Raw genomic sequence first — 12,702 nt, forward strand, 5'->3', positions numbered from 1 at the left:
TGTGTATGTGAGTGCATGCACATGTCCTCCCTCGGTCTTCCAACAAAGAGTGTACTACATGATGTACATCTACACTTCCAATGCATTTAGCCTTTAATCTAAATCGATATTGATTGACTAATGCACCAACTTGTGCTGTAGGTATAGGCTACATGTCTATCCTTAATTACAGCATGCAACGGCCTTCATTTAATCTTCTTATCTCAATGGTCGCATGCACACATAAGTCTGCTACTTTTGGGCGTTAATTATGCCCTGGTCAATGTGTAAATCTCTAAATGTACAGTCTTTCACGGACGTAGGGAGTAGGTTGAGCACTTGAGCGTGAGCGTGTGTGTTGCGTCGTGTGCTGTGTGCCGCATGGGTGCGTGAGTGTTGCGTGCGTCCATGTGTACGTGTGAGTGTTGCATGTTGCATGCATGCATGGGGCTTACTCCCTCCCATTGACATGTTCATATTTCAAGCTTCCTCTGTTCCCTCCATATGGTGATACTCCCTCTATTCCCAAATAGTACGGAGTAAAAGCCTCCCTCTGTTCCCAAATACGGAGTATTTGTCTTTCTACAGATTTCAACAAGTGACTAGGTACGGAGCAAAATGAGTGAAGTGAGCGTAGAGGCATAGGGATACTGTAGAAAGGAAGTCCTCGCGATCCATTTATTCCCCATCTCGGTCAGAGAGAACTATTCAACTAGTCTTCGCAGTGAAGTGACAATACACGCTGCAGCAGATGGGACACGTAATTAATAAGCTGAACCAGCGTGTTGGTGTTACTAAATCAGCCTTACCCAGTACCGCCATCATGTTTGCCAGTAGAGCACGCTTCTGCAAATATGCCTACGCACCTCTGTCCTCCATTAACTGACATATGGGCCCTATTGTGGTAGACCCACATGTCATCGGTGTAACTATTTACACTCCAAAGGACGGTATATCCTGGTAGTAGTACTAGTAGAATTGAGATTGAATGCACTTTCTTCCCCGTCTTCCACTCTTCTTCCTCCTCTCTTCCCCATCGTCGGCCGCACACCATTTACCCCCGCTCACTGCTCGCCCGCCCGCGCCATCTTCCTTGGTAGCTCGCGCGTACCATATCCCCCCATTCACTGCTCGGCCACACGAGGAGAAGCTTCTTCGCTCGCCTGCCCGAATCCACTTCCCTGCTAGCTCGCAGGCACCGAAAACCCCAATGGCAGAACCGACTGACACACAGAGCCGTGATTGGAATTCCCTCCCCAATGTTCTCTTGGAGCAGATCTGTAGTCGTATGGACCTACTCAGCACCGTCCGTCTGGCCGCATGCTCGGTGTCTTTGTACCTCTACTCGTCCGCAACCGGCCGGCTCTTTTCAAGACACCCTACTTGCTGATGCCCGATCCTCGCAGGTGGCCCAGACACCGACTTGACGATCCTACGGAGGTTGCCGTGGTGCCCCTCGACATGCTACCACTACCCGTCCACCTGTCCTTCATGCGCGGCCACTACTGGGCGGGCATGAAGGCCAACTGGATCGTCCTCATCCACCACATCGGTAGTCCATGGCGTCTCGTGGATATCTACACCCAGCGAGAGATCACCCTTCCATCGTTGGATACCGCCGCCATCGAGCCTCGCGGCCCGCCGGACACTCCTGCCTACTACGCACGAGACGTGTCAAGCTTTTGGCTCGACCTCTATTTGCAGAAAGTTGTAATCCGCGAAGTGCCCACACCATCAGAAGACTACATGGATTACAAGCTCATTGCCTTGTTCAACAGGGGATTAGTCTATCTGGAAACCGATCGCCATCATAGTTATGGCTCATCATCAATCTTGTTGAGGAAACATTTCTGTCTGATGCTATAGTGCATGATGGCATCGTTTACGCGGTCGACGCACAGATTGGCTACCTATATTGGTGGAATCTATTGTCGTGTAATTGTTCTATCTCATCTCATCTTTACCTTATGAATATGACTGCCTATTCATTTGTTACAAATTTAGAATGCATAGCATGTCGATAACCACATCATTGCTATATGTTCCTCTCAATTCCTAGATTTTTATGACCACACATGTTATTGTTAGAGTTGATATGAGAACAATTGGCATCTAATGATTGTTAGAATACATATTATGAGCATAACATCATGATTGCTATATGTTACCCTCGTTTACAAGATTTTTATAACAACGCATGTTATTGCTTAGAGTTGATATGAGAACAGTAGTAGTAAGTGCTATGGTAGAATATGAGTAGGCGCTGTCATAACTGTTTTCCTCTCATTGTTACATGATGTTTGAACCATGACATATTGCTAGAATATGAAAGCCATTGGCTTATTTTTTTTAACTTGGGGTATGATTATGACCACGACATTGCAATTCTCTGTCTATGATATGTGTCACTATTATAATAATCTTAATTCCACACATACTCTGAACATGATTGTTTATTTTTGTCCTTTTGGTCTCCAATTTGAATTGTTGCAGCAGACGCAAATGTGCTGGCCTTCATGATTCCAGGACCTGGAATCATACCAACCGATGGGTGGTGGTTTATCGCTCGTTCAGCTGACGGCGGTCATTTGATGCTCATTCGCACGTACCAAATTGACCAAACCATTACATCAAACCACATGCAGTACAATGCGTGGGGCATTCGTGACATTGATGGCTATGGATGCTTCGTGTTCGAGAAAGATCCCAGCTCCGTTGGGCCAGGCGTATTCAACTGGAGGCGGGTTTACAGCCTCGGCAACCACTCCTTGTTCCTCGGGCTCAATTATCCGATCATACAACCAATCATCGATCATATCACCGGTGATGATTACTGTGCTATGCAAGTTCCATTCGCGAGGGGGGGGGCTGTGTTTACACATCATACCATGGGTTTCATGAATCACCATATCCAGAGATTCGTCGACGCAGCTTGTTGCCAGATAATCTTCAGTGTTTGAAAGGTATCAAGCTTCCATGCGATGGATGGCTTTTGCAAACCTGACATGCGGCGATGTGGTTCATGCCAACAGCAAATATGCACAACTTGATTCGTGATGATCTAGACTGAGCCATGTATTCTGCTGCTATAGCACGACCCTCTTTTGTTGGATATTATGTACTATTGTTAGTTTGAAGCACTCCTCTGGTTTGAAGGATAGATACCTTCCTGGGATCATGTGCATCCTAACTCACCTGCGTAGGATATACTGATAATGATGATGGAGATGCTGTGCATAAGCCATATATATATCAGTTAGGCTTCAAGTGCGTACTTGTTAGTTAAACCTATGTATAAATTGTGACACTAAATACGACTAGTAAGTAGTACAGTAGCAGTACTAGTATACATCGGTCAAATTATTCATCATGTCCACACATTGAATTGACGTGACAACACGCTGCGCATGAGGTGACACAAGAATCCCAGTGGCGTGTTCGGGTATTCTGGACTTCAGATTTGGAGTACCACTTATCTGTCGAAATCTTTCATCATTCACTTAAAACAGTCGATTGATCATACATTGAGTACCATATAACTGGAATTACCGATGCAAGTCGAAGAAGGATTGGCCCGTGCTGCCGGCTGGCGTCAAGTTCGATCCCACGGATCAGGAGCTGATCGAGCACCTTGAGGCCAAAGTGAGTGCTGACAGCGCGACATTTCAGTCTCTCACCGATTTGTTCATACCAACCATCGACAGCGAGCACGACATATGTTACACCAAACCTGAGAAACTTCCAGGTAAGACACCGATCGGCCGTCTACTTGCACAAACATATTCCTTTGTTTATAGCTCTATTTTTCTTTTTAGACGTAGACCTGGTGAAGCAATTAAATTTGACAGTTAATAAAAAGTGAAACAAGTGATTGCAACATGCCAAAGCTGTTATGAAAATGCCAACTAGGCACACTAAAACCCGTATTCCACAATACTGCAGGTATCACACTAAGTGGCCTAAGGAAGCATTTCTTCCAGCGCAATTCCAGGGCATTCAAAAGGGGCGCGTGGAAGCGTCGCAAGATACAGTCGGAGTGTGGCATGCACGCGATGTGGCACAAGACCGGAAATACCTTGCTGATGATGGTCAACGGTCGGCAGACGGGCAACAATAAAAAAGGTTCTGGTGCTGCACACCAACAAGAACTTCGACCAGCAGAGGACCAACTGAGTGATGCACCAGTACCACCTCGGGGACCTGGAGCAAGAGAAGGAGCGGGCGCTGGTTCTCTGCAAGATTTTCTACCAGACGAACACTAGGGCCAGGAGTAAAAAGATTATAAGTTAGTTTGGTATTGGTAGTTGTACTACCTTGTCGTCCGCAAGATGGTATTGTTGTTAACGATCTTTTGGTATGAACTTGCATTTGCTTCCAACCATCATGCCGAGGGTCGACGTGGATATAAAGCTAAATCATTTGTTTCGAAACAAATTTTCAGGCACCTGATTTTTATTTGATGGGTAGCATAAGCACCCGCCGTTCAAATTCCCAGTTCTCCAATTTTTTCGAAACAAGTGCATGCACTTATTATCACGATAAAAAACAATATCCGTGCTGCATCCCAGTTATCAGTCAGTACTTGCAGAATTCTCTCGTTTATTGAGCACGTATATTGTTTTTTCAGGTCGAGCAAGTTTCAACTGGGCTGTAGATTGCCCAGGGTTGTTTTGTTTTTAACAGGCCCAGCCCATGACGACAACGGGGCACAAAGATCCAGCAGGTATCTACTGGCCTCTGGCCCGTCAGCGTTAGTTATATTTTGCCTTACAACATCCGCAGGCAGTTTTTTTACTGAATCAAACACACAGCCCAGTTCTATTTTCCTCTTGAAACGCATGTCCTACATCCGTTTTCTAATCTCTACCTATAGTTTTACTAGTTCATATACACGTATCATTATATTGAAAGCACATAAAATTCCCTTTTCATATTTACATCCTTATTTTTGTTGTTTTTCCCACCCAGCGCTGATTTTTTTTACCACTGGTTTTCCCTTAAACCAACTAAATTGTCCCACGTCTTATTTGCTTACAAAAACAAAACGATTTTTTGGGCAAATCAATAAGTTCTTAAAAAATGTTTATCATTTCGGGATTACAACAGTTCGGACTCCACCGAAATATGCAAAATAAGGTTGGACTTTTTGACCGTGGTCCTGGGCAGAAAATGGGCTGTAATAAATTACTTAAGAATTAGCAAATCGGCTGCAAATTATAAAAATAGCAAATGGGCTTTATGTTGTCTGCCACAGATTTGGAGGCTGACTTGTGGGCCTACTAAGTTCATGTGTACACAAGGTTTCTCAAAAAAGAAACTTAGTCAACAATCGACTCTACCAGCGTTAGACCATTAGATGTCAATCTAACGGCAATTGTGCTTCTTCAGTCTCTGATCTTCCTGCCCCAGCCGCTCAAACCCCCATCAAACTTGCATCCCTGGCCTGTCTATCCCTCTACTCACCCACACCTCCTGTTATTCTCCGGCAACGACAGCCGAACCAGTCAACCCTCGTACTCTCCACCGCGTGGGCAGCCACTGCTGTGTCTTCCCCGGCTCCGTGTCGTTCCCTTCATAGGCCTCGCCGTCGTCCACCACCATGGTGCTCTCGGCGCGGCGTGGTCAACGATGTCCATCCAACGGCCGTAGTGCTTCTTCAACCTCTGGTCTTCTTGCCCCAGCCGCCCAAAGCAGCGCCGGTCCTGCCGCATGCTCCTGCCTCCTGTGGCCGGTTGTGCTGCCGCAGAGGCCTCACCGTCCCCATACTACTCCCACCGCTGGCCAGGCCATCCCTCCACTCACCCACTCCCCCTATTATTCTGCGGCGACGGCAGCCTCACACCGTAGCTGAACTAGTGAAACCTCGTACTCCTCTCCGCGTGGGCATCCACTGCCACGTCTTCCCCAGCTCCGCGTCGTCCCCTTCCTAGGCCTCGCCGTCGTCCATCGGCATGGTGCTCTCGGCGCGGCATGGTCAATGACCGACTTCCATCGGAAGAGTACTGTACGTGGAGAGGCTGACAGCTGGGTCCACGGCAGCCGCAAGGAAGTGCCTCCTTATTACGCGCAAAATAATTATTCCTCCACCTGACAGCAGGGACCCACCGGACGGGCCACCAGTATTTCGTGGAAAAAATGTTTCCCCCTGACTACTGGGACCCATCGGATGGGCCACCGTATTTCACGAAAAAACCTTTGCCCATGACTGCTGGGACCCATCGGACGGACCACCGTATTTCGTGAAAAAAACGTTCCCCCCGCTGTCAGCTCGGACCCACCGGAAGTGCCTCCTTATTACGCACAGAAAAATGAATACTCCCCCTGCTAGCTGGGACCCACCATGGTGGGAGGCTGACTTGTGGGCCTACTAAGTTGACGAGGATGGAGTGCTTTGTCAACTTAGTCAATATGAATGGTTCTAGCTCCAGTGACCGTACGATGTCTATCCAACGGCCGTAGTGCTTCTTCAACCTCTGGTCTTCTTGCTCCAGCCGCCCAAAGCTGCGCCGGTCGTGCCGCGTGCTCCTGCCTCTCATGGCCGGCTGTGATGTCGCGGAGGCCTCACTACCCCGTACTACTCCCACCGCTGGCCCATGTTATCCCTCTACTTACCCACACCCCCTGTTATTCTGCGGCGACGACAGCCTCACGATGTTGCCGAACCAGTGAACCCTCGTACGCCTCTCTGCGTGGGCATCCACTGCTGCGTCTTCCCCAGCCCCGCGTCGTCCCCTTCCTAGGCCTCGCCATCATCCACCACCTTGGTGCTCTCGGCGCGGCGTGGTCAATGTGGTCAACGACCGACTTCCATCGGAAGAGTACTGTACATGGAGAGGCTGACAGCTGGGTCCACGGCCACAACCCAGTTTTTTTGTCATTTGCCAAGTAAGTCGCTTTGTCAGGCCTGTTGGGCTGCAAATATTTCAAGACGAGGAGAGCTTCATTCGGTTGGCCGAGAAAATGGCCCATCAGTAATGAGAAATGGGTTGTACATTTTTAAAACACATCAAACCGGCAATTAGTTTAAAATATCTTTTTTTTTCATTTCGAGATTTTAAATTACATTAATTTTTATGCATGGAGAATTTGTTGGATTTTATATTGATATACATTTATTTTTAAAATCAGTTTGAATGTGAGTCGAAATTTCGGGATTAAAAATAGTTCGGACCGCACCGAAATATGCAAAATTTTGTTAATTTTTTAACCGTGGCCACACTATGGGCTGTAATGCTAACAAAAAGAATATGGGCTCCAAAAAAACCTTAAGAATTAGCAAATGCGCTGTAAATTATTAGAAATAATAGCAGATGGGCTGTACGCTATTTTCCATTGATTTGAGGCTTTCCTAAAAAAAAGGTTGACGCACAAGCAGTGACTGTTGGATGTCCATCGAACGGCCGTCGTGCTTCTTCAATCTCTGCTCTTCCTGCTCCAGCCGCTCAAACAAGCGCCGGCGGGACTGCCTGCTCCCTCCTCCCCGCGACCGGCTGTGCTGCCACGCAGGCCTCACCGCCCCACCATACTCCCATCGCTGGCCTAGCCATCCCTCTACTCACCCACACCTGCTGTTATTCTCTGGCGACGGCAGACGAACCAGTAAACCCTCGTACAGTCGTACTCCCCTCCGCGTGGGAAACAACTGCCGAGTCTTCCCTGCCTCCATGTCCTTCCCTTCCTAGGCCTCACCGTCGTCCACCGCCCTAGTGCTCTTGGCACGGCCTTGTCAACGTGGTCAATGACTGACATGCATCTGAAGTGGACTGTACGTGGAGAGGCCGACAGCTGGGTCCATGGCCGCACGCAAGGAAATGCCTCCTTATTATGCGTAAAATAATGATTCCTCCACCTGACATGGGGGACCCACCGAAAGGGCCTCTGTATTTCATGAAAAAATGTTACCGCCGCTGACAGCTCGGACCCACCAGCTATATCTTCGCACGCAAGGAAGTGCCTCCTTATTGCGCTCAAAAAAATGAATACCCCCCTGCTAGCTGGGACCCACCTTGGTGGGAGGCTGACTTGTGGGCCTACTAAGTTGACGGGGACAGAGGGCTTTGTCAACTTAGTCAATATGCACGATTCTAGCTCCAGTGACCGTACAATGTCCATCCAACGGCCGTAGTGCTTCTTCAACCTCTGGTCTTCTTGCTCCAGCCGCCCAAACCAGCGCTGGCTGTGCCTCGTGCTCCTGCCTCCCGTGGCCGGCTGCGATGCGGCGGAGGCCTCACCGCCCCCTACTACTCCCACCGCTGGCCAAGCCATCCCTCTACTCACCCACACCCCCTGTTATTCTGCGGTGACGGCAGCCTCACACCGCAGCGAACCAGTGAACCCTCGTACTCCTCTACGCGTGGGTATCCACTGCCGCGTCTTCCCCGGCTCCGCGTCCTCCCCTTCCTAGGCCTCGCTGTCGTCCACCGCCCTGGTTCTCTCGGTGCGGTGTGGTCAGCGTGGTCAAGGAACGGCTTCCATCGGATGTGGACTGTACGTGGAGAGGCTGACAGCTGGGTCCACGGCCGCAGCAAGGAAGTGCCTCCCTATTATGTGCAAAATAATTATTCCTGCACCTGACAGCGGGGACCCACCAGATGGGCCACCGTATTTCACCCCCTGACTGCTAGGACCCACCAACTACATCTTCGCACGCAAGGAAGTGCCAGACTGTCGGGACCCACCTGGTTGAAGCGTACCTAGGGGTGTCATTCTGGTCGCGAACGTGTACATACATATATACTGGTGGATGTAGAGGCGCGCACGTGTCGTAGTAGAGGCGCGCACGTAGCATGTACATGTACATACAGCGGCCAGGGTGCAAGAAAGAAAATACGGCCATGTATGTGTACATACGGGTGGGGTCTCGAACGCCTACTCGCGCATATGTACGGCCAGGGCTCGTGTACATGGCTGGGTCGGAACGGAGAAACAGCGTTGTCATCGTGTTCATGGGGAGGCAATGGAATGCGTCGTGCTCATGGGGAGGCAACGGAATGCGTCGTGTTCATCAGGAGGGCTTGGACGGAACAGGCGATGGAAACGAGGCCTGGCGTACCGCAGAACAGAGGAAACAGCCTTATGTTCGACCGGCCACATTCGAAACGGGATCCTGTTCATCGGGAGGGGTCTGGCGTACCACAAAATGGAGGAAATGGACCTCCTACGGTCGAAACGGGGGTCCTGTTGATCGGGAGGGGTGTGGCGTACCGCAAAACGGACGAAACGGACTTGTGTTGGAGCGCTACGGTCGAAACGGGGGTCCTGTTCATCGGGAGGGGTGTGGCGTACCGCAAAACGGGACTCCACGGGATACTGTTCATCTCCACCATCGACCTCCTCCAGCCTCCACGGGCTCCTGTTCATGCAGCCTCCACGGGCTCCTGTTCATCCAGCCTCCACGGGCTCCTGTTCATCCAGCCTCCACCGCACGCTACTCCATCGGCTACTGTTCAACCACCCCTCCACCGTCTACTGTTCATCCAGCCCTCCACACCACGGGGTCCTGTTCAACCACCCCTCCACGGGCACCCCTCCATCGTCTACTGTTCATCCAGCCCTCCACACCACGGGGTCCTGTTCAACCACCCCTCCACGGGCACCCCTGCACCGTCTACTGTTCATCCAGCCCTCCACACCACGGGGTCCTATTCATCCACCCCTCCACGGGCACCCATCCACCGTCTACTGTTCATCCAGCCCTCCACCACACTACGGGGTCCTGTTCATCCAGAGGCAACGCCACCGCTCACTGTTCATCCAAACCCTCCGCAATGCTCACTGTTCATCCAATCAATCAGCTTCAGTTAGCAGCAGTAGCGAAGGAATCGCTCGATCGGGTTCAGTTAACAGCCATCGATCGATCGCTCGGGTTAAGTAACACGTAGCCTTGAGTGCAATCACTCGGGTTCAGTTAGAGCCAACGCCTCGCACACACGCGCGTACGTGTACGAGAGAAGCGCGCATCGCTCGGCCCCCGACCTCCCGCCGTAACCGGGAACTCCCCGAAATTTTCCTCCCCCTCGCTTCTACCACGGTTTTTTCCGTCATGGATGGCCCAAAGAATGTCATGCAGTTGCGTCTCCGGCCCGCCCAGGACAAAAAAATCCCATTTTCTGTCATGATTTTTTGTCATAGAAGTAGGAGCCCACCACATCTATGATGATACCGGGTTTTGTCACAATTATCGTCATAGAAGTGTCATATGTATGACAGAATTTTTTTTCGTTCGGCCCAAAATGTCACGGATGTGTCTTTTTTTGTAGTGATGTAAAGCTTTGAGTCATATATGCATGATGTAGATGTTCGTTTAGTTCTTATAGTTCATCTCATTCAAAATCAATTAGTTTTATAGAAATGTTAAGATTCATGGATTGTGCATTGTAAAGCATAAAGTAAAAAACAAATAATGGCAATTCATTTAGAAAAAAGTCAATTATGATACGGAAGATTCTAGAACAAAGGAGAAGTGCTTTTATTTTGAGGTTTGTGCATTATGCTTAAGTTCAACCATGGAGTCTTCTAAATTGTACATGTGGCAGATCTGGTGGAATGTTGATGATATCCAACGTCCAATAGTGCTCAGATTTGCCATCTTTGCACTGTCAGATTAGCTTCATCCAGCAACCATCTTTCAAAGTTATTCGCACACTATATAGTTCTTGTGCCATAGTTGCATGTCTTGGAAAAAAGCTACTAGTGGGTTGTACTAGCTATTTAGGAATAGAAGATGTATACATGGAAGTTCTAGGGAAAGAGATGACATGGAGTATCTCAATTCCTATGAGTAGGGATTGGGAAAGAGATGTCATTTGGTTCACATCATAGGAACTTTTCTATTGAATCTAGAGATGACATGTATCTCAATTCCTATGAGGAGGGATTAGAAAAGAGATGTAATTTGGTTCATATCATAGGAACTTTTCTATTGAATATATGCTAATGTTTATTTTCCTTTGAAATTATGGGAGTATAGGAATCCATTCATATGAACCAAGTGGCTCTAAAGCTATAGAACTGATATCATGTTTATTTCCTTTGAAATGTAGAGTATATGAATCTATTCCTATGAACCAATTGGCTCTAAAGGAAAAAATCCTATAAAAATCATATCATATAGAGTTCCTATGATATTCCTCCACACCAAAGGATGGTTGAAATTGCTGCAGGTGATACGATGGTCTTTCTTTGTAGACTCCTCCCCCATCTTTATAGTTACCTCTCAAAGATGAATGAAATGAGATATACAGGGTATTCTACATGTGCAATTTGGTACAAGAAAACTCAGTAAAAATTTGCGAGGTTCGAATTTTCAATAAAACTATATGCAGTGCATTTCGGAATGGAGGGAGCATACGGCAGTTGCTAACACTCACGTGGAAGATTTGTGTGTAGGAGGAGTGGCTGTTCTGTTAAATGACATGGCAAAACTAACACTGTCGGATGCCGATCTAACAGTTCTTACGGCGTTCGTCAGGAAAAGGCTCGTGGAGAACGTTTGTCGGATAATGATTTACAGACACATGCATTGCATTAATATGTGCCCCCTCTCTCTCACGCACACGCACCCTCACGAGTCACGACTCTCCCGAGTCCTCTCGCACCCACCGTCTATCTGCAGGTAGACGTCACACACATATGTGCTCTTCACACCCTACCCTCTGAACTTCTAAAAAACAAAAGATGCCGCGAACATTTTATTTTAGCTCACACGTCACACACTTATACTATTACTCTTGTGGCGAACGTTCTTTGGGCACAGTATATTGTACTCTCACGAAGAGAAGCGGTGCACGCACGTACTAGTTCTCTCACATCCACTCGCGGGTACACGTAGGAGCGCATTTTTTTAAGCTGGTACAACAAAATCACTCCACTATATATATAAGCAAGAGCCTTAGCGCTTGCTTTAGTAGGGTTCCTCTCGTTCACTCTCTCATGCTCTCCAGATCTAAGCAAGACATAGGTGGCCACACTCTCGCTCAGCTCATGGCTAGTCACAAATCCGGCCGGATAACCTCGACCGGGGCAGGGGTGTAGGTGCATCGTTCATGCTGTCGTCGGTGGTGAGGGAGGAGACCAACGGCTGCCCGCACGTCCCGATCGGCGGTTGTGCCGTTCTCTCCGAGAGAGCGCCGGCTCTGGAGGGCCTCCGACCCCTTCTTCCTCCCTGTGATATTGTGGCCAAGATGCGGCCTCCCGACGCTGTCTTTGCCACATGCCGACGACCCTCAGGTATATATTCCTTCGAAACCTGCCTTGCTCTACTGCCCCAGCTCCCCACTTGGCTTGGTGTGGATCTTTTTATACTTCCATCCGCTGTTCCAAAGCCACCTAGACTTTTACTATTATTAGAGGTAAAGCTAGTTCATATAGTCGACTCTAAGAGTTGGTTCAAACAGGGAAGAAAGTGGGAAAGCTATAGCATGAATCTAGGACTTGGTTCTAAGAGGAAACGGGGGAAAGTAGTAGATATTGGCTACCCAACCGGTCTCTTGGTTGAAAAGATGAACAAAGCATGGTGGATGGCGAAGGGTGGGGGAAGTGGACCTATCTCTTGGTTGAAAAAGGAAAGAAAGTGACGGGTGTTGGGGGACAACGCAAATGAGAATGAGCAGGTCTAGACTTCCTGTGCTCACATAGGAAAATGTCGCCGAGGAGATAAAAAATGGGACAAATGCAGACATGCTGCCTGAGTGTTTGCCGCTCTCGGCAACCACATATGCCTCA

This window comes from Triticum urartu, chromosome 2 (assembly GCF_003073215.2).
Source record: "Triticum urartu cultivar G1812 chromosome 2, Tu2.1, whole genome shotgun sequence".
NCBI lineage: Eukaryota > Viridiplantae > Streptophyta > Magnoliopsida > Poales > Poaceae > Triticum > Triticum urartu.